The sequence below is a fragment of the Temnothorax americanus genome, unplaced genomic scaffold (assembly GCF_048541705.1).
Source record: "Temnothorax americanus isolate GAGA-0224 unplaced genomic scaffold, ASM4854170v1 Scaffold23, whole genome shotgun sequence".
Classification (NCBI taxonomy): Eukaryota; Metazoa; Arthropoda; class Insecta; order Hymenoptera; family Formicidae; genus Temnothorax; species Temnothorax americanus.
In genome coordinates this window covers 534,984-551,710 of record NW_027509371.1, presented here as the reverse complement: position 1 = coordinate 551,710, position 16,727 = coordinate 534,984, and the positions used below count along the sequence as shown (strand labels likewise).

Here is a 16,727-nt window from a genome sequence, read left to right as displayed (position 1 = left end):
TGCGATAGTAATTAGCGTGCTGTCGATAATTATACCTGTGCAGTTTCGCGGCCGGTTTTGAAGACAGCTTCTTTATTCGAGTCCGAGACAAACCGGGGGCTCGGAACCACCGTCCGTTTTCGCGAGCTGGGGCCGATCGGCGGCCGTCACGCTCGTTTAATTTGCATAATCTCATGGCGCGCGAGAAGAGACCGTTAGGCCGAAAGTGCCGCGAAAGGATCACCGTAAGAGCGTTCGGCCGTTACGGAATGCTGGGAAAGAGACGAGAAAGCGGAATAAGGATGCAAAACAAGATAAGAAGAATGGAAGAAATGCCCGGAGGAGTAAGAGGAAGAGTTAGGAGGAGATGGAAGAGGTTGCGAAGAAGGAAGAGGCGCACGGGAAAATGAGGTGGAGAAAGGATAAGGAGGAGAGAGCGTGGCTCTGGCTCGCGTCCGCAAAAACGCGTCCACTTTACCACCAACGGCGCGCTGCCGGCAGAATCGACAAGCGATTCCTCCTTACTTCCTTCCTTTTAGCCTTTCTTCCTTCCTCCGTTTTTTTTTCTCTTTTTTAGCAGATGAAGCTCACGACGTACATGAGTGGTGCATTCAGGGCCGGCTTAATCTTTTCAAAGCATCGTACTTCGATAATATTTAAAATCGCAATCGAAAAATTGAAATTATATTATCAACCATTACTGGGGAAAAAGATCTCATTAAACTAGAAAGAAACGTATATATTTTCCAATTGTCATTATTGTTATCGGAATTTAATGAATTCTGTGGAGTTTTTTTTTCCCCCAGAAGATCGATTCGATAAAGCTCTCAAATATTCCTTTCTCTGAAATAGACTGTTAAACAATCGTGAATTTTATTTAAAAAAAAAATGAAGAGAATTTTACTTGAATTATTCATGTCTTGTTGTGACGACGTATACATTCCGCTTTTATTACAATCTGCACTTAATTTAATATTTATGTTTTTTGTTTTAACCTCGATTGCGGTACACAGAGAGAATTTTTCGTTATATCTTACCGTTATATTCACTACAAATGTGGGACAACTTAACAACCAATTAAATATTGCCGGTAACAATAAGAATTTTTGAAATATACCAAAAGACATTTTACAAACAACGTGATAAAAATTTACCTAGCATATTAATAATTTTTGAAAAATTATTAAAATTTTACTATATACTTTAGTAAAATTAATCATATTTTATAATTTATTGTGATAAATATTAATATTTTTTTATTATGGTAGATATATTAATTAAAATAAAATTCTTCGTAATACAAATTGTCCCACAACTACCATGATTTTCTATCAGGATAAATTCTAAGAGAAAATTCTCTCTGTGTACTTGACACTCTACAGTTCTGTAGCAAATAACCGTCCTGGTATTTTATTACTGCGCAAGAATAATAACAATAAACAGTTAAAGTAGACTAATACTCGGGCACCGCGATGACGATGACGGACATAAGCCGTCCTTCCTTCCATCCGCGCCGCAAGACACAGCCGGCGTACCATAGTGAAGTCTCATTAACTCAAGGACGCCGCTCGCGAACCCCCATTATCGACCCGCGAGCGCGTCATTACGCGCGAATCGCGCTTTTCCTTCGCGCCTCGCGTTCTGCCCGCCTTTTCGGGCGGAAAAATCGCGTGTCCTTTTTTCGGACGATAATGGAACCGTTTCTCAGGCTTGGCATGCATTTCTGTCCTTCGACGCAGCACTCTCGTTCGTTCGTGCGCGATCAGCGCGCGTTTCTCTCTCTCTCTCTCTCTCTCTCTCTCTCTCTCTCTCTCTCTCTCTCTCTCTCTCTCTCTCTCTCTCTCTCTCTCTCTCTCTCTCTCTTTCTCTCTCTCTCCCTCTTTCTCATTCTGTCGACGACGAGTCGGCAGCCAGCGATTTATAAGATGTGTGTCGTGAGATCGCTGTGTGGAAATTATCACGCGCGAAGAAAAAGCTCGCTCTTCCACGCGGAAAGTTCCGACAACCGAAAAAAAAACGATAATATAGACCAATACACTATGCGCAGGATTTCGAGAGACTACGCGTATTTCTTTCTGATTTTTCGAAATCTATAGAATCTAATTTCGTTAATGAAAATTTCAAGATCGATAGTTTAGAAAAATAAAGATTTCTAGTAATGACTGAACTGTTAATCGATGCAACTGGGCGATGTAGCAGAGCGAAATTAGTCCGCCGATTCGCGCTACCTAGCTCCCAAGTCGAGGTCTCGATTTCTCGCGCCGACTTGTAAACTCGAGATGCCAAGTGTTACATGACTTACCACGAGCGTAGAACAGGTATAATGCGACATCAGATCAACGGCTCAAGGCTACCACAGCAGAATGGTCATTATCGTACCGTAAATTACTTGTTAACAACATCCCGTCGATCGCCAATCGCATGCGATGCATCGTCGTACGTGTCGAGCGGTTGATAAGAAAAATAAAATGCCAACCGTAGTGGCCAATGGCGAGTTAGTTCGTGAACACACGACATAAGTATCATTAATAAGTATATCGTTCGAGAAGCATAAACGTTAAGTGGAGTATCCAATCAATAAATGTTATTATATTTGCTTCTCTCTTACATACATAATACTCGCTTTAACTCTTTTATGATGTTTTTTTGCAACGTTTCTTGCGAGACTTTAATTGCATGTTTCGCATTTTTTTGCGTATAAAATTAGCTCGTGTCGAACTTATTTCAATAAACTTTTAGTTACAGACGTACTTATCAAGATATTCGATTCCATTGTATCAATCTCTCTTTTTAAAAACCTTATTCTTGAGAGCAAATAGAAAGATAAATATAGCATTCTTAAATTTCATATAAGCTCGTCAATTTTCCATTTCTAAATCAACTTCGAATTCATCAAGATATTTGTTATACATTCTTTGGCAAATGCTGCTGTGTTTAAAAACCTATAAATGCGATAAATCCCTCAATGCAAACTAGCGCAATTCAACCTGAATTCGCAATTAATTTTTCCGACCGGGCAAGACTGACACCGCGGAGAAAACTCAGAATAAAGACAATTACGAGCGAGTAATGAGCGATAAATAAGAAAGAAATCACAATTCTTCGCAGCTTATTAGTCGTTTAATGCGTATAACGCGAGATCGGGTTTCGCGCATCGAGCATTTTATTGTATCTTCCTCACGGGAGGAGTCTGCGATCCTTATGCCACAAACACTCTCGAGCGGCGTAAATCAACTTCTTTATTCTTTATCGTCGCCTCAATTTTTTATGCCATCTTTATCACGATTCGCCGAACGGTTGAGCGCACGGATTCAATCGCAATCGCGCGATTAAATTGCTGAAATCGTGATTCTGGAACATCAAGAGAAAGAGGGAGAGAGAAATGAGAGATCGAGAGGTAATCGGTAGCGAAATAAGAAAGCAAGGCTGCTATTGCTGTTCCGATCTTATCGGACATATTGCGGGGGTGTATCGCTCGCTCGGCAACATTCCGGTTCTCCGTTCGGTACGCTCTTGGAGGAAGAGTCGCGCGGATAAACGAGATATCGATCGGTGCCATCCTATATATCCGCAAGATAAGCAGCGGCAGGTCAACCAATGGCACTCGATACTCTTGACCGAATCGATTTAATCCTGTTTGCGAATTAACGTTTATTTCGTGTAATACATCGATTACTCTTTTTTGTCTGTTCACTTTTATGGCACAACCGTAGAACCAGTTTATACTTGAAAATATTACGATTGCCGCTTGTGCAGTAGAAATACACTCCACTTCGTCAAAGCGGTCCCGGAATTGGAGCGGAAAACTTCCGATATTTCGGGCTTCTCGATCCTATTAAGTCGCGTGGAGCTCGGTTTCTGTTAGATAATCCTACCGCTCGGTGTACGATCGTCGATCGGTTCACAGGCTTCAAGTGTACAAATATACGAAACAAATAGTTTTCCGATATGTCCAATACAATTTTTAAATATATTCGAGATACGCCTTTTTCTATTTTCTAGGTTCTATCTTAGCGCATTGCAAAAAAGAAAAAATCCTGATCGCGAAAGTTTCGCTCGTGCGATTTACATTTTCATCAGAATGTTTCGTCCCTCGTGACACTTTCCGCTTTCGCAGCATCGCTTTTTCCACCTTTTTTTCTCACTCTCTCCTTCTTTCCCTTTTCCTCGGTGTATATGTATCGCGGATTGCATGCTCTAACTCCTAATTATGTATCGAGAGATTAGTGTCGACTCGCCTAGATGGTTTAAGCTCAGAGAAACTTCTGTGCCGGACTCGGGTCTCTTTTCCGACATGTTAAATAATATCTCGCGACTTAACAAAGAAAGCAAATGAAAGACAATCCGAAGCTCGAGAAGAGAAATTAAGGGAATCCTGGGATAGTGGCAGTAGTTACCGACATTTCTTTATTACAAGAAATCTTTGAATTGACTTTACAGAATTGCAAAATTCTTTTACAGAATTAAAGTACGCACAAAAATCTACCCCGCGACATACGATTTCATATCGGGAACAAAAAAAAATGAAAATTTTACTAATTTGGGCACATACAGCTGTCGACTGACGACAATAACAAAAATACTGCAGTTTATATATATATAATGACATCCAGGCGGGCTAGGGACAACATGTAGGAACAATATTGTGTAAATAGAATTAAGATTCAACGCTTAGAAAAAAGATTTTCCCTAATAAAGTTTTAAGCACATTCAGGTTGATAGGATAAGCAGTATTGTGTGTAGCCAGAGATGGCGCAGCAATCGAACAAGGACAGATGCCTCTCGTTATATAGACAATGACAGATATAGATATATAACATAGAAAACAGGATTAGAAATGTTGACATTATCGACATCGAGGAAGTTCGGCCTTCGCTATAGGATCCCCTCCATTCCCCGGGCTTCTAATGAGAAACGCATGTGTGTATGTACATACAATGGGTGTCCATAATCACAGCACACAGTATCCATTCGTTAACTTCAATTAGTGAGACACTCTGTATACAGGGTATCGCATTACGTTTTAATGATGAATTCGGCACTGAGTTTCCACGAGGACAATAGAATTGAATATAATACGACGGAATACATTCTCTTTGAGTAATGTCTCTACTTCGGTTTGATCAAAGAACCTGTCATTGATGCGGTAACGGCGAAATATCCTGCGTACATTACTTCCCGTAGATGTATATAAGAGTATCATTCTAATCTAATAAAAAGTTGTCATTTCACAATATATTCACAATACATTTTATTAAATTCAAGAGAATACTCGTAACCTTGGCCTTAAACACGCATAAAGTATATATGCTGTGAAATTATTAATTATTCACAAAATTCTGATGAAACTTCTCAAGTGTTTCATTAAAATTCATGTATGACTTAACTTTCAAATTGAACGACTGTTCATCTGCCCTCTTACACAGTCAAGATTTTAGAAAAAAAAAAACATCAAATTCTTCGCTACTGGCAAGTGTCTATGGCTCACAGGCTTATTCTTCAGGTTATATCTTTTTCGGTTGAGGTATTACGGTCGTACTACCGCGAACATACGGAATAATGAAGCGCGATAGCGTGCACCGAGTAGGTAGACGGATCCTTGCGAATAATCATCCCGGGAGAATATAAAACGCGCGCGGTCGCACAAGTTTCGGCCTTTACCGTGTTTTATCGCGCAGCCGAGCGTGCGAGTCAACGAGAAGGAAATGACCCTGATGGGTGATGCAGCATCCCCTAAAAGACACATGTCAGCGGAAGGCACATAATGGGCAAGGGAGACGTCGTCGACAGTCGCCGTTGTTCCCCAATCTGTCGTCGTCCTGCGCAAAAGTGACGTTTCTCAGACGAGTTTCCTCGACTTCGCAGATATTCGCTCTCCGCGTCGAGCTTTGTAAAGTCAAGCAAATTTTATTGAGAAATATGTTAGAGATACTGCTACAAAAAAAATTTATAATATCAGATTAAGATACATTTTTATAACATTGATCCTGATTGAATCTGATCTCAATTTGAAAAACTGAAACGCGGACTTACCTCGACTTTGATTTCGACTTTCGTTTAATGTTTTTTAAAGAATAATAAAATAAAATAAGAAAGAGAGAGAGAGAGAGAGAGAGAGAGAGAAAGGAAGAGGAGGAGCGGGTTGAAAATAACGTTCTTACAGGTAATACACGTCGTTATATTAAAAAAGCTCGGTGACCGTTTCGCCGCTTATGAATTTTATGCTCCCGTTGTTTTGTGATTACCGTAAAAAGGGCTGATCGCCGAGACGCGGTAGGGAAACTGCGCCTTTTTCGGGCTTGTGCCGTTCCGCAGCATCGCATCGAGGCTCTTCGGGGAAGCCAATTACGCAAAATACGCGGCGGGACGGTGGGACGGTAAGATGGAAAAAGGTCCAGCAGCGATTATTATACCATAGCGCTACTTCCTGATCGAGTCGCCGCCGCGTCGCGCCGCGCTGCAGCTCTGGTGCGGTCCACTCTCACTTCTTGCGCCGCTAAATAAGCGCTTTTTGCCGCGGGCACGTTTCTCCCCTTTCCTCTCCGTGAACTGTCAACCGGTTTAAGACGAAGTAAGACCGCGATGTCTTCATATTAATCGTTTAAATTAAAAGAAGGAGAAAGATTAAAAGGTCGGACAATTTGAAGATAAAATTATACTCTAACGGATCATATCATTAAACTATAATATAAAATCATAAATTATTTTGAAATTAATATAGAAACTGTTTTTACGAGGGCTCTTGCACAGAAAAAATTGTCCCCCGCGATGAACGTATAAGTATCTGGATAACATCAATTGATATGAGAATTGTAGCCCATTGTAAACTCTGTGCCGCACTTTTGTTCGCGGCACGAACGAGTCGTGCGGGCAATTAACAGGAATTTATAGGCAGTAAAACTGCTTTGATCGAGATCGGGCGGAGGGCGGGTTAATGGACAGATTGTTCTCATGCGAACGTATGGGAATTGTTCCCATAAAAAAAAAAACGGCGCGCGGGATATCGAAACGCGCATATGCGATACAGGACTAAGGAGGATGATTAATGCTCCATTTAATATTTATCCATTATTACTATTCCATAAATAGTAATCTCACATAATTATCTCATAAATAGCACAATTATCGCTTATAAATAATTCAGATCTAACAAGCCATCTGTTCTCACTCCACAGTACAAATCTAATCGCTCTATGGTTCCAGCTAATAAATTTTGCCCGTGTTACTTGCAATCGTTCTACCATGGCGCAATCACATTACGTGTTTATTGTTTCACGTTATCTTTCCGCATGTGTAATTACGTGTGTCTCGGTTGCAGTACTTAATACCATTATCAGGGTTAATTACACGTTATTTCCATCCAGTTAACGTCGAAACACGACGCCAGAAAAATTACTTCGTGCTCCCGCACTATGTTCAACCTTTTTACAAGCGGCGAAATTGGAATCGCTCGTTACGCATCGAGCATGCGAGGAGAACGAGGGGCGGCGGCAGCAGCGGCGGCGGCGGCAGTTCTGTCCGCATCGAGTGGTTCATTCATCGCCGTTGCATTTATCGAACACGTTCATCCTCCGCACGCGCGTAGGTACGCCGGATTCGGTGTTAGTCTCGTCTCGTTCGCAAAATACGCATCACTCGCTAAATGAAATGACCGAAAATCGAAGTTCGCGGGAGCGGCGTGCGCCGCGCCGATATTTGTTCGACCATTCTCGTGTAAACGCGTAAGCGTGCACACGCGAGTAGCATACGCTTGGGTTACGCGACCATTCTGCAGCTTCTTTCACGGGCCTGCTTCAAATCCGCGATGCGCCAGTATTGCATTCAATTTCAACTTTTTCTCTCTCCCGCTCTTTCTCATTTGTGCTCTTTCAAATGAGCACGTTTTCAAAGGCGCGCGTGCATGCGCTGCGTGCGAGCAAACAGATCGACTATTCGCGGATATATAGCCTTGTTGGAAACGATACGCGCACCGTTGGAAAATCGCATTTCTCTTTGTTCTCGTTTTTCCCCCCTATTTTTCCCAGCGTAAAGAGTGGCGCGGGAAATAAAGGGAGAACCGAAAAAATGCTTAGCGGGCATTATAAACGGGTTTGAATTACGATCCCTTCTGATGCGTACCAGGCATCACGTTCGTTACTCAAAATATGCACGACGGGGGCCGTGAATCAAATCCCAAATTCGCAAAGCACCGAAATTACCATGCAATAGTCCCCGATCGCCTGATACGGGAAAGGGTGCTCCTTAAATGTGCTCGTCCCTTTTATAAATTTATTTATATACTGCACCACTAGCAGAGTAAGATTCAACATGTGAAAAAAATTTTTGTTTCTCTTTATAATCAATAAGTTGTTAAATTAAATTTTTTGAAATTTAAATAAAACAAAAAGATAATATACTTACATAATTGAAGCACAAAGACAAAAAGCATCGTGAGTTACCATCATTCTAACTTAATATTTGTGGAAATATAATATTATAAATATAATTATATATATATTCAAAATTTAAAATCTACTATGAACCTTACTCGTGCTTATTTGGCCTCCGATAATGTTCCTTGGCCTGCAAGTTCTATTTTGAACTTGCTAAAGCCTTCTTTTCGCCTCTGTTGAATCATGTTGTCCTACATAATCCGTATTTATCCTACATTAAACCTACAAGTTTCGCTGAACTTAGAGAATCAATTTAAGCATGCCTACTTTCGTTCTTACAAGTCCTACCTTTTTATCTCTTTTGAATCTTCAAATCTTATCAAAATTTTCAGCGTCAATAAAAATATTAATACTTGATCCGCAGATCGAGAATGATTTTTCTATTATTTCAGCCTAATGCAATTAATATGTTAAGGTAAAAATAAACAGTAACAAATATACTAAAAAATATTTTATTCTAGTTCTTTCTGGTTGATAGGCATTCCTCGGCACATATCTCGGCGGTTTGATTGTCATGAGCCTTCTATTAACGACATCAATGACAGCATATAAAGAAAAAGGAAATGATCAAACTTTAATGTCAAACCATAGCGATAACATCTTTTTCACGACGCCGCCATCAACGCAATGCATTCTATCAATATACTCTTTAAGATCGATCTTCTGCGCTATAATTTATATTTATAATCCTTATCGAATATGATTGCTTTTCATCTCAGGACAAGACCACTTTATTTATCTTTCTTACTCACTGTGGATATCGACAATGACAGGAATGATGGTTATGTTACCGTATCATATATCGGTCACGTGACTGAACCTAGTGTGACCACGTGATCACACTGCCGCCACCGGCCACCGGCACCACCACCACGTAAAACAATCGAAAGATAGTAGCATTAGTCGTGAAAATTTCGTTCCGCACTTTTGTCACAGTGCTTTCGTGATCATTTTGAAGAAACGTGATGCCGAAGCCAAAACCAAAGAAATATGCCCTTATATGGTGGCTGGACAGTGCCTACAAAGATGTGGTGGATTTTGTGGTATTGCCGCGATCTAGCAGAGAAGTTAATTCTATTGCGTCTGTGAAATGGCGAGATAATAAACGGAAAACAACAATCATTGCGCGCGCTAAAGTTCTCGCCATAAGTGGTAAATATGTCTTTCATAAAATAGTAATTGCTAGTATCGTGATAAAAATAGTGATTTAAGTGATATCTCCGACTATATCAAAAAAATTAATAGATAATTTTTATTTTAATTCCGATTGGAAACATGCATTTCCGAGTGACGAATTTTCAGTATTAATATCGTTTGGTTCTTTGTCATGAAAGTTTTTTACGCCATCATATATTTTTTTGCCATTTAGATTAATATTTTTTTTTAAGCTGATTTTTTTTCTTTTAGTTATTTTTACAAATAATTAAAAAAATTCCATTTTGTATTATATCTTAAAATATAATAAATAAAACTGTTAGATACTAAATTTTTTAATCTTTTCATGATTTATAGCTTCATTAAAACTTATTGGTACATGATTGTTATTTCGTTAACGTTAATGTTCTTCTCAGAAAATCGCGATAAACTGGAAAATATTATTGTCGATAGTCGTGGGAAAATACATGATGCCTCAAATAAAATTTTCTCAAAGGATGTATTGTAAGAGAAGAATGAGATTACACAACAGAAAAAAATATGCAAAAGTATAAAAAAGTCAAACAAAAGACAAATTAGAGAAACAATAGAAAAAGATCGTCCAATCTTTGATAAAGAACATTCTTGCAAAGAATATATCTTTCCATCTTGCTCAAAGATTCTCGACGAAGGGATACTTTTTGATAAACCAGTAAGTGATCAACAACCAGCCAAAAACTTTCAGGTATCCAAAACTGTTAAAAATTTTGCACTTTCACCGAGAAAAAAATATATGATATTTGTGACTATAATTAATATTGTTATTACTAACATTATAGCAGTAATAACAATATTAATTATAGTCACAAATATCATATACTTTTCTCTCAATGTTATTATTTAGTAACAAAAAATTACTACGTAATTAAATACTACGTAATTAAAATCTATATTCTTAAATATGAATTAAGCTTTAACCATCTATTTATTTGACCATTTGCCAGAAATCTTTTGAACCTCCTAACTGCAATAATCAGTCCGAGTGGATGAAAAAGAATCCTGTGGATGCTAATGAAAACTATCCGATTAGAAAAGTGTCTGAAAGTAGTGACATACGTTACGACGAGCAACCAGTTTACACTGAGTTAAAGAACGTTTCATGTATGAAGAACTTGCAAAGCAAATCCAAAACATTGAGTAATAACCCGAAAATGTGACATCCTACGAAAGTACAGGTAAGTTGAAATACAATTGGTACTAATGATGACGACTTACGAAGTTTATAACAATTGTTATAGTAACTAATAGAACACTTTCATATTATAGAGCATTGCAGGAAAAAATAAAGAGTCTGAAAAGAAAAAAAACGTTTCAAGTAGTTCAGAATCTACGAAAGAATATTCTGTAGATAATAGCAGCGAAACTTCGAGCCTGGATTCTTCGGATGAATCTGAATCTAGTGAGAAGCAAAACTTCAACACTGCAGCACGATCATTTGCAGGCCTAATACCATTTAAGAGTAATTTTCTAACTACGTAATTGTAATTACATTATTTTGACATTTAAGATTATGATGCTAATTATATTCCTTTATTAATGTTTTAGTCACCAAACGAGACATTGAATTTTTAGAATTTCTTCTCTCAGCTATTAGACATTCATATGAATCTGAGGCAAAAGCTGACCGAAATAATAGAGAAATTTTTCAAGTAAGGAGCCCTGAAAGAGTTCAATATAATATATAGATATCATTAATATATTTCATTTTTCTAGTTTATTATTTCTCTTTTTTTTTGTACAGATTCCGGCACACATGCTGAAACCTGGGAACAACCTGGTAAAAAGTTGCTAACATATATTGTTACAAAATTATACAATACTTTCACTAACATAAGCTTATTTACCAATTTTTGAACAACTATTGCAGGTGGAGATATCACCGAATAGTAGCTTTTACTTATCGAGAGAGAAAATCGCTTACATCGAATTGAAATCGACAAGGGAAAACCAGTGTGATTGGAAAACGCTTGTGCGAGAAACTCTCCTAGAGGTGTACGGTGAGAGCATCACTAATTATTCTGCCACTGGAAAAAGAGGTGCTCGACCAGCAATTAATGCTATACTTTTTAAAGCTTTATTTAGTATGTAATTTCTATTATATGCTATTATTTATTTTTGTTATGTTTATAATTTATCACGGATAAACAGTAGTATTTTTATTACAGATTGGGCAACTGAGAAAACTGAAAGACCGATTACTCGAAAAGTATACATACAGTGCATAAATAAGTGTGCGTCGAACAAACGTAAATATAGAAGCAAGAAAGAAAAAAATAGAAAGCGCCGAAAAATGTAAAATATATATAAACATTAACCTTAAGTAATATTAAGCGTAAGTTTTAAACATCTTTTAAGTTTGTTACATTTTTTTTATATCTTTTATAAGACTTGTCATTTTATTTGAAAAAATCGATCTGCTTGCATTGTATAATTTTAATATTTCTATTGAATAATAAGTGAGAACAGCTGTGATCCAGACTCTCGTAAGATTTCTTTATTTTTATTTTTATCTATATGTAATAATTTTTCGGCGTAAATAAAGTATTCATTTTTCCTGTGTGTGTATATGGATTTAACATCTCTGTTTATAATTTTAGATCGATAAATGCGTATTCTGTCTTGTTGTAAAATGTTGAGACGTGCATGCTGACGTTTCGTTACGTATTCTGTATTCTTCACAACGTGAGAACTGTCACGAAACGCATCACATATAGGTATATCGCGCTAGTGTCGCAATTGCGGTATTAAGCAGCATATTGTCCAGTTGTGCTGTATTTGTCTATATAGACCGAACAGATCCTTCGCCAGCGCGCCATCCCCCAGGTGGACACTTGGGACTTGTGATGGCACGACTCTGTTCACTAAAATTCGGAATTATTTAATATTCCATCATCTCGTATACTGTACTTGCATTTAATGTGCATCTTAATATTAATAAATAATGTATTAATTATGTAATTTACTTTACTACAGATAGAATATGTACGATAAGCGAAATATTATATTATTTAATATTTGCTTTTTGCACATTATAGTCTATCTACAGTTAAGCAAATTATATAATTAATATAGATACTTATTTATTAAAATCCAGATGTAGATTAAATGCAAGTACAGTATATGAGATGAAATATTAAATAATTCCGAATATATATGCATTTCTAAAATATATATAATACAGGACATGGAGCCTTTTTAGAGGTTCTTAAAAGGTACTCTTTTGAGGATTCACATGGAGAAAACGGCAATAAGTGACAATTTCTAGCATCAAGGGAGGACAATAACCAAGTAATAGATAAGCTTACATTGGTCCTCTAAATTCCGCGGAACTTGTAGGTCTAATCTAGGATAAAAATTTCAACTCTAGATATTTTACAATATTCAGAAATATCGCATGCAAATATTGAATACTCTTTAATATTCACCAATAATTGGTGATTATTATCTAGTGTTGTCATAATTAATAATTATTATAAAAGATAATTAATTTTTATCCGTTTTTTATTATGCTCTTTTTGCAAAATTTTATTTCGGTAACAATTTAATGCTCTAAAAATTTGATCCAATTATCGGAGCGTTACGTAATCTCCGTTATAACGAGATTGAGCGATTTGTATGAGTCAGCATACAGCGGTGTTACACAAGATCTATCATTCTTCCGCCTCTAGTCACACAAAATACTAACGAGTGAAAAAAAAGAACGCGTTCACGCGTCCGCGCGTGCTCTATCTTTTACGGACGCGTTTCTTTTATTTTACAACCGCGATAATCGCGACGCAAACTCGTGCGGGTTAATACGGAGAAATACATAATATCTCCGTAAATTTGCTCCCGGAACGCGTGACGTTTTCGTCTCGACGGACAGACGTTCCGCTCGTATAATTTACAACGCGGCTTAACTTGCTTTCGGATTCTTGCAATTAAAAATGTATTCAGAATGTGATCGGCGCGTCTCGTTGAGTATGGATGTCACTATAGAGAGATATAAGCTAGCTAGAAATTTACTAGTTATAAATCTTCAATGACAGAGAAAAAAGAGGGGGGAAGAGAGGGGACGACAGAATGTAATTTTTCGTTCGACTCGTCAGTTTAAGACTGGTTTACGCGATTAGAAGTGTCGTCTGTCGACGCGTATAACGTGATAATAAATTCTAATACCACTCGTTAATCTCGTGTTGCTGTGATAAGCGAAATATATATTCCAACCAACTGTTCATATCGATAAGAAGCGGATGATGTTCTAGATTCTAGAATATATGTGGTTGTTGTGATATTTCATAATTTATAAAACAGTAATTTGTGAAACATTTAAAATACGAGTCGGGAGATGTTTGCAACTTTCGCATTAAATGAAAAAAGTGCAATGGCGAATAGAATTTTAAAAATGTCAGAAATGTTCAGAGCTTTTACCTCCAGTGAAAATTACTTATAGTAAAAAAATGTTGGAAATAAACTATATAATAATATTATAATATTTCATAAATATAACAACAGTTGAGTGCTGCAAATAATTATTTATCGGTGAATTTATAAGCTGCGCTCCGCACAAAGATTTATGCAATTTCGTATATAGTTTAGATTTGTGATCGGGCGTACGTAATTTCTCAATATGTATATCAGGCAGGATGTTATGCGGGCGGCAAACATGTACGTGCAATTAGAAAATAAATCTAATCCCGGAGTTTATCGCTCCACGGAAACTTCGGGCGACCGAGCTTCGCGCGATTGTGATATTATTGCCGGCGCACAATGCCAGGCACGATATAATCTCGACCAGAAATTAACGTAATCACACGTGTCCAATAATTTCCGGATCGTGTCTTCTCTTCCCGTTCGCCGCTTGACAAACAACCGATTGAGGGATTAAATTTCCTCGCGCGCAACTCAGAATTAGATGATAACTTAGCTCGTTGGGATTAACGTGCGTCGCTGAAAGCAATATCGCCATTGAAATTACAATTGAAAACATAAACAATTACCATGCGACAAGCTGACAAACTGATCAAAAACTATTTCACTAATAATAAAAAGAATGCAGTTTTAATTGCAATCTGGATCAAAGCTTTTAATTTAACATATTTATAGATTAGCTCGAATTTCTATATTATTATAAACAACAGTATGATCAATGATCATTTATATAGCATTGTACACATTTTATTACAAGCGTAGTTAAGGTAGGCGTCTCGCTACGTGCTAGTCATGTGACTGTTAGTAGGTTTTCACGTTCAGAAATATATTTCAGGCAATTTTTGCTAAGGGAATAGTATATTACACTACAAGGGCCGAAAATTCAATTTTCGGCCCTGCGCGTCATGATGCCCCGAGGCGAAGCCGAGTACTTCTCGAAGCGTGTACTTCTCACAAGGAGTAAATGTTAAACTTTCGTCCCTGCTATTAGGGACGAAAGTACGTACTTTCGACCGAGGTATGAAGAAAAAATAATTTTATGACGTATGGTGTAAAATTTCATACGTGACAAAGTATGTTACTTTTTCCAAATTATATGATTTTTCTCATTTGACTCCGTTTTGATCAGCTGATCATGCGAGTCGTCGAGAAAGGTTACAAGTGAGGTTACATCTCCTTTTCGATTGAATTTTGACAATTACTGAGAAAGGGTTTCAAAACGCATGACAGGGGTGTCAATCACTATCCAATTTGGCTAAGAAAGACGAACCTCATAACCTGCAACTACAGTGATTAGCCAGCGGCGTTGCCAAGTCTTCCCAACTTCACCTCGACCAAAAAATGTCTGCTCGATTACCGCATTTTCACTAAAATAAACTAAAAAATTAACAGCGAAATCTCCGGTAAACTATATATTTTATGGTTGCATCGGATTCTTCGAAATCTAATGTACAAAAACAATGTTTTTTCTCACTTCATCTAATCGAAAAATGCGAAAATATGTGATTGAAACCGTGATAGAGCCTTCTTTTTCGTGCCGTCTGTATGAAGTAATGCAAAATTTGTGATTTTCGAGATCGATTTTCTAGAGTAAATAGTCGATAAGGAGCCACAGAAAAAATCGACTGCAAAGCTGATCATATAATTTGATATAAAATCCAAAATCGAAAACTTTATCTAATACATGCCCTGACGAGACGACTACCAAACAATTACTAAAAGTAGAATGTGCTGAAAATTTCGCGATTATTCATTCTTTTTTGATAGCTTAATATAGCGTAGCTGTTCGATGCATTAAATCATTTTACATCACCGTGGAAAATTATCCTATTTAAAGGAATAAATCGCGAATAATGGACTTCAACGTAATCATTTATATGATTCTTTAGCGATGCGTGCTCGTTCACCGGCGCACCTGCCTCTCAATTAATTATCCTTCCAATAAAATACTGGAGAAACCGTCTGGACTCTCGAGACAGAGCACACGTTTGGAATAATCAGAGTCTGCTCGACAAATTCACGCAAAGAGTGATGAACCATGATCGTCCGTAATTACGTAAATGTGCGCTGAACCGTGGCTTTGAACTGGTAGGATCGGTATTAACCCTATTCACTCCAACGTTTTTTCCGCCCTTTTATTCCTCCAACCATGCACTTTCGAGTCTTACGTGTTTTTCAAAATGTTAATAGCTTTGAAAAATTCTCCAAAAATTATTATAATATCTTTGTACCTTCGACTAAAAATCAATGTAAAAAAAATTTGGAAATCATTTATTTAAATATTTTTTTACAACAATTATATGTTGACAAACACGCGTTACGACTCGTTTTACTTAAAAAATCATAACTCACGAACAAATTGACGAAGCTTAATGAACCAAAACGCAAATTAAAGCTAAAAGTAGTGCAAATGAGAAAAAAAATATGAGATAATTATTAATTAAATAGGAATACTTAATTTCGTCGCCGCAAATTTGGTAATTTTTAAATGGTACAGAAGAACTTTAAGGACTTAAAGAATGCTAGAAAAAAAATTTTTGAATAAAAAAAGGCGAATTTGAAGTGTGACAGATATTTTTTATGTAAAAAAATTAATTTTTGTTTATAATCGTAGATCCTCCCCACCTCTTCCACCTGCCTCTGAGCCATAATAGACCTCTGTGAAATGTTAAATTTTTTTTTAACGACAAAAATATTTTAAATATACGCTTA

General features: G+C 37.2%; 1 protein-coding gene and 1 long non-coding RNA gene across 10 annotated transcripts in view; one reads left to right on the top strand and one right to left on the bottom strand.

The window, feature by feature from the left end:
• Window positions 1–16,727, bottom strand: part of LOC143898290 (CCR4-NOT transcription complex subunit 6-like) — a 379,988-nt gene that overhangs the window by 149,599 nt on the left and 213,662 nt on the right. The window lies entirely within an intron of this gene.
• LOC143898321 (uncharacterized) lies at window positions 10,642–11,666 on the top strand. The gene is made up of 5 exons (XR_013257175.1): window positions 10,642–10,780; window positions 10,872–11,064; window positions 11,151–11,254; window positions 11,347–11,382; window positions 11,473–11,666. It is a non-coding gene; the product is annotated as an uncharacterized LOC143898321 (long non-coding RNA).